The sequence below is a fragment of the Bufo bufo genome, chromosome 4, assembly GCF_905171765.1.
Source record: "Bufo bufo chromosome 4, aBufBuf1.1, whole genome shotgun sequence".
NCBI lineage: Eukaryota > Metazoa > Chordata > Amphibia > Anura > Bufonidae > Bufo > Bufo bufo.
In genome coordinates, this window is record NC_053392.1 from 346,851,369 (window position 1) to 346,857,368 (window position 6,000).

The following is a 6,000-nucleotide window of genomic DNA, read 5'->3' on the forward strand; positions in this document are numbered from 1 at the left end:
TATATGTAAAATGACACCCCAAAACACATTCCCCAACTTCTCCTGAATACGGCGATACCACATGTGTGACACTTTTTTGCAGCCTAGGTGGGCAAAGGGGCCCATATTCCAAAGAGCACCTTTAGGATTTCACAGGTCATTTACCTACTTACCACACATTAGGGCCCCTGGAAAATGCCAGGGCAGTATAACTACCCCACAAGTGACCCCATTTTGGAAAGAAGACACCCCAAGGTATTCCGTGAGGGGCATGGCGAGTTCCTAGAATTTTTTATTTTTTGTCACAAGTTAGTGGAAAATGCTGATTTTTTTTTTTTTTTTTTTTCATACAAAGTCTCATATTCCACTAACTTGTGACAAAAAATAAAAACTTCCATGAACTCACTATGCCCATCAGCGAATACCTTGGGGTGTCTTCTTTCCAAAATGGGGTCACTTGTGGGGTAGTTATACTGCCCTGGCATTCTAGTGGCCCAAATGTGTGGTAAGGAGTTTGAAATCAAATTCTGTAATAAATGACCTGTGAAATCCGAAAGGTGCTCTTTGGAATATGGGCCCCTTTGCCCACCTAGGCTGCAAAAAAGTGTCACACATCTGGTATCTCCGTACTCAGGAGAAGGTGGGGAATGTGTTTTGGGGTGTCATTTTACATATACCCCTGCTGGGTGAGAGAAATATCTTGGCAAAAGACAACTTTTCCCATTTTTTTATACAAAGTTGGCATTTGACCAAGATATTTCTCTCACCCAGCATGGGTATATGTAAAAAGACACCCCAAAACACATTCCCCAACTTCTACTGAATACGGAGATACCAGATGTGTGACACTTTTTTGCAGCCTAGGTGGGCAAAGGGGCCCATATTCCAAAGAGCACCTTTCGGATTTCACTCGTCATTTTTTACAGAATTTGATTTCAAACTCCTTACCACACATTTGGGCCCCTAGAATGCCAGGGCAGTATAACTACCCCACAAGTGACCCCATTTTGGAAAGAAGAGACCCCAAGGTATTCGCTGATGGGCATAGTGAGTTCATGGAAGTTTTTATTTTTTGTCACAAGTTAGTGGAATATGAGACTTTGTATGAAAAAAAAATAAAAATAAAAAAATCATCATTTTCCACTAACTTGTGACAAAAAATAAAAAATTCTAGGAACTTGCCATGCCCCTCACGAAATACCTTGGGGTGTCTTCTTTCCAAAATGGGGTCACTTGTGGGGTAGTTATACTGCCCTGGCATTCTAGGGGCCCAAATGTGTGGTAAGGAGTTTGAAATCAAATTCTGTAAAAAAATGACCTGTGAAATCCGAAAGGTACTCTTTGGAATATGGGCCCCTTTGCCCACCTAGGCTGCAAAAAAGTGTCACAAATCTGGTATTGCCGTACTCAGGAGAAGGTGGGGAATGTGTTTTGGGGTGTCTTTTTACATATACCCATGCTGGGTGAGAGAAATATCTTGGCAAAAGACAACTTTTCCCATTTTTTTATACAAAGTTGGCATTTGACCAAGATATTTATCTCACCCAGCATGGGTATATGTAAAAAGACACCCCAAAACACATTCCTCAACTTCTCCTGAATACAGAGATACCAGATGTGTGACACTTTTTTGCAGCCTAGGTGGGCAAAGGGGCCCATATTCCAAAGAGCACCTTTCGGATTTCACTCGTCATTTTTTACAGAATTTGATTTCAAACTCCTTACCACACATTTGGGCCCCTAGAATGCCAGGGCAGTATAACTACCCCACAAGTGACCCCATTTTGGAAAGAAGAGACCCCAAGGTATTCGCTGATGGGCATAGTGAGTTCATAGAAGTTTTTATTTTTTGTCACAAGTTAGTGGAATATGAGACTTTGTAAGAAAAAAAAAAAAAAATCATCATTTTCCGCTAACTTGTGACAAAAAATAAAAAGTTCTATGAACTCACTATGCCCATCAGCGAATACCTTAGGGTGTGTACTTTCCGAAATGGGGTCATTTGTGGGGTGTTTGTACTGTCTGGCCATTGTAGAACCTCAGGAAACATGACAGGTGCTCAGAAAGTCAGAGCTGCTTCAAAAAGCGGAAATTCACATTTTTGTACCATAGTTTGTAAACGCTATAACTTTTACCCAAACCATTTTTTTTTTACCCAAACATTTTTTTTTTATCAAAGACATGTAGAACTATAAATTTAGAGCAAAATTTCTATATGGATCTCGTTTTTTTTGCAAAATTTTACAACTGAAAGTGAAAAATGTCTTTTTTTTGCAAAAAAATCGTTAAATTTCGATTAATAACAAAAAAAGTAAAAATGTCAGCAGCAATGAAATACCACCAAATGAAAGCTCTATTAGTGAGAAGAAAAGGAGGTAAAATTCATTTGGGTGGTAAGTTGCATGACCGAGCAATAAACGGTGAAAGTAGTGTAGGTCAGAAGTGTAAAAAGTGGCCTGGTCTTTCAGGGTGTTTAAGCACTGGGGGCTGAGGTGGTTAAGGACCATTGACTCCAAATAACTGGTCACATGAGGGGCCGGTAGCCATTCTGCGGCCCTAGGGTGATGAAGGGAGTCCAGGTCGAATAACGGGTCACCCGTAGGGTCCATAAGGGAAACGGCCTGACCACGTCCGTTGCTGGTTCGACCTCAGACGGTCGAAGGGACACAGGTGTAAAAGACACAGATGGTCCCTGGGTAGGTGACATATCAATGTCTAAATCCTCGGAATCGTGATGAGATTCCATCAAAGCCTCCTCCTCAGACTCTCTCACAGAGTCAGAATCGGACTCGGGTTGGGACCGGGCCGACTTCCAATGCCGTGCTCTTTCTGCCTGGCGCGGACAGGCTAGTTTGCGCGGCCTAAGTGCGCTGTCATTGGATGGGACTAAGCCATCGTTCACATCGCTTCTGGAGGAAGTCGGGGCTGATATAGGAATTGGGTTAGAGGCCAAACTAGCAGAAGGATTGGCAATCAGAACCTGGGAGATCGAGTGTGTCAACACTGAAGACATGGATCCCATGGCTGAGATAATGGCATCAGAGATTGACTTTTGCAAAGCCAGAGCCTGTGTCTCAGAAGACATAGGTAATATCCCCCCTGACAATGGCATAATCCCCTGATTTGGTGATGGGGAGGGGTTGTCCCCTTGATAAGGGGTCCCCTGGGCCAGAGCTGGTGTCTTCTGGGATGACATGATGGACGTTTAGAAACAGTACTGGTAATAAGGCAATAGCTTGTAACAGAGCAATATGCTATGCCCACTGTGTCTGATGTAATGATATAAATAGCTTAAGAAGAGGGGGCAATAAAGCGCTGTCCCTAAACTAATATAAGAGAAATACTAAGCAGGGTTAGTCACCCTGATTCACCTGAGGAAAAAACGCCGACAGTGTGAGTGCTGCAGAGGCCGCCCGCTGAATGAATGTAGCGGTGCGGCTATCCTAAGATGGCGCCCGAAATCCCACGAGAATACGAGAGCTGGCGGGAACAAGCAGAACCAGCAGGGAAGATGGCGCCCGAGATCCCGCAAGTAATCGCGAGATCTCGGGCGCGACGGTGAAGCAGTGAACTAAGAAGGTAAGGTGTTCGCCTGTCGATGCGGAGCCAAACGGATCCGTCCTGACTTACAATGTAAGTCAATGGGAGGGGATCCGTTTTCACTGACACAATATGGTGCAATTGAAAACGGATCCGTCCCCCTTTCAATGTAAGTCAGGACGGATCCGTTTTGACTTTGTTCTTCATAATGCAAACAGATCCGTTCTGAACCTGCGCTGGACTTTGTGTGGCTATCATGGCCCATAAACAGGTAGGAACTAGTGTTAGGGACAACTCATAGAGGCGACCTTGACGTGTTGAGTGGCTTATTACACTTTGGCCAAAATGTACACCAATGCCTCATTCAACATCCAGCATAGAGGCAGGGCAGAGTGCTGGTTGCAGAGTGCTATTGCATTTGTGTTTTTGCGTTTGTATGTGTATTTCACCATAGCGATGTGCACCTGCATACAGGGTTGTGCTGACTGAATCCCCCACATTTTTTCTTTGTAGTATATATTGGAGGCGTGGCGATCTCCATGCAGTCATGTACACCTGACCAGTTAGTCTGCCCTGGAGGCTGGTTTTAAAGTCAGTATAAAACTGAGTCTACTTCTACAGGGCCTACCAGTAGCCATTTGGCTCCAGGAGAAGTATATAGTGGGCTCAGCATGCATGTTGGTACTTGCATCCCTGGATCCGATGAAAGCTGTCACGGCACCGGACAGGGTTAAAAGCAGAGTGTGCCTGGCATGCATGCTGTACCTGCGCTCCCTGGACTTTGTGTGGCTATCATGGCCCATACACAGGTAGGAACTAGTGTTAGGGACCACTCATAGAGGCGACCTTGACGTGGTGAGTGGCTTATTACACTTTGGCCAAAATGTACACCAATGCCTCATTCAACATCCAGCATAGAGGCAGGGCAGAGTGCTGGTTGCAGAGTGCTATTGCATTTGTGTTTTTGCGTCTGAACGGATACAATCGTTTGCATTATAGGTGTGGATCAGTCTGTGCAGATACCAGATGGATCCGCACCTAGCGCAGATGTGAAAGTAGCCTAAGTCGTCACTTGATATACTACCACCAGGTTTCCCGGATGGGAGGTTTTTATGTTGGAAAGCAGTGTCCTTTCTCCAAACATAGGGGGTCATTTATGAAGCTGAAATACGTCTACTAAGGGCCGCAATCTGTGACTTCGCCCGGCTCACACCAGGTCAAAAAAAGTCAGCGTGGGCGGGGACGGACCAGCAGGCCCATCTCATTTACCATTTTCTACGCCTGTTTCAGGCATATAAAAAGGTCTAGATATAAGACAGCTAGGAAGTTGTCTTACATTTAGAAGCAGTGGTAGATCCGTCAAGGTTATGAAGAGGCCAGTGCCTCTTAATAACTCCCGCAGATCCACCGGCAGCGCAGGGGTTTATTAAGACGAGCGTCTAAATCACCGGTCTTGGTAAATGACCCCCATAATGCTTCTCATTTTAACAAAAAAGTTCCATTTTGTTCTTATCCATCCACAAAACACTGTTTCAATAGCCTTCTGGCTTGCCCAGGTAATATTTAGCAAACTTCAGACAGGCAGTAATGTTCTTTTTGGAGAGCAGTGGCCTTCTCTTTGCAATCATGCCATGCACATCATTGTTATCCACTGTGCTTCTGATGGTGGATTCATGAACATTAGCTAATATGAGAATGGCCTTTAGATGCTTACAGATTGCTTAGGCTCCTTTGTGACCTCGCAGAGGAGGGTTATAACAGTCTTAAATTTCCTCCATTTGTACACAGTCTGTCTGACTGTGGATTGGTGGAGTCCAAACTCTTTAGAGATGGTTATGTAACCTTTTTTTAGCCTAATGAGCATCAAAACATCTTCTTCTGAGGTCCTTAGAAATCTCTTTTGTTCATGCCATGATACACTTCCACAAACAGGTGTTGTGAAGATTAGACTTTGATAGATCCCTGTTCTTTAAATAAAACAGGTCACCCACTCATACCTGATTGCCATACTATTGATTGAAAACACCTGACTTTAATTTCACTCTCAAATTATCTGCTAATTCTAAAGGTTCACATACTTTTACTTTACCACTCACAAACAAGTGATATTGGATAACTTTTCTTAATAAATAAATGACCAATCTAATATTTTGACTCATTTGTTTTAATTAGTTAGCTGTGTCTACTTTTGGAAAAATCGGATGTAGTTTTATGTCACATTTATGGAGAAATATAGAAAAGCCTAAAGGGTTCCCAAACTTTCAAGCACCTCTGTATGTGCAGAGAAAGACACATTTGGCAGTGGCTTATGTTATGGGAAAACAAAAGGATTAGGAATTAAAATTTGACACACCTGATTTTTCTGTCCTAGACATCATCTGTCAGGGGGAGTTGAGAACTCCTATACACATTAAATTGTCAGCTAGCGTGTCCCACTGCTGCGTGGGACACGTCGTGTGGACAACAATAGTCCAATGTGTA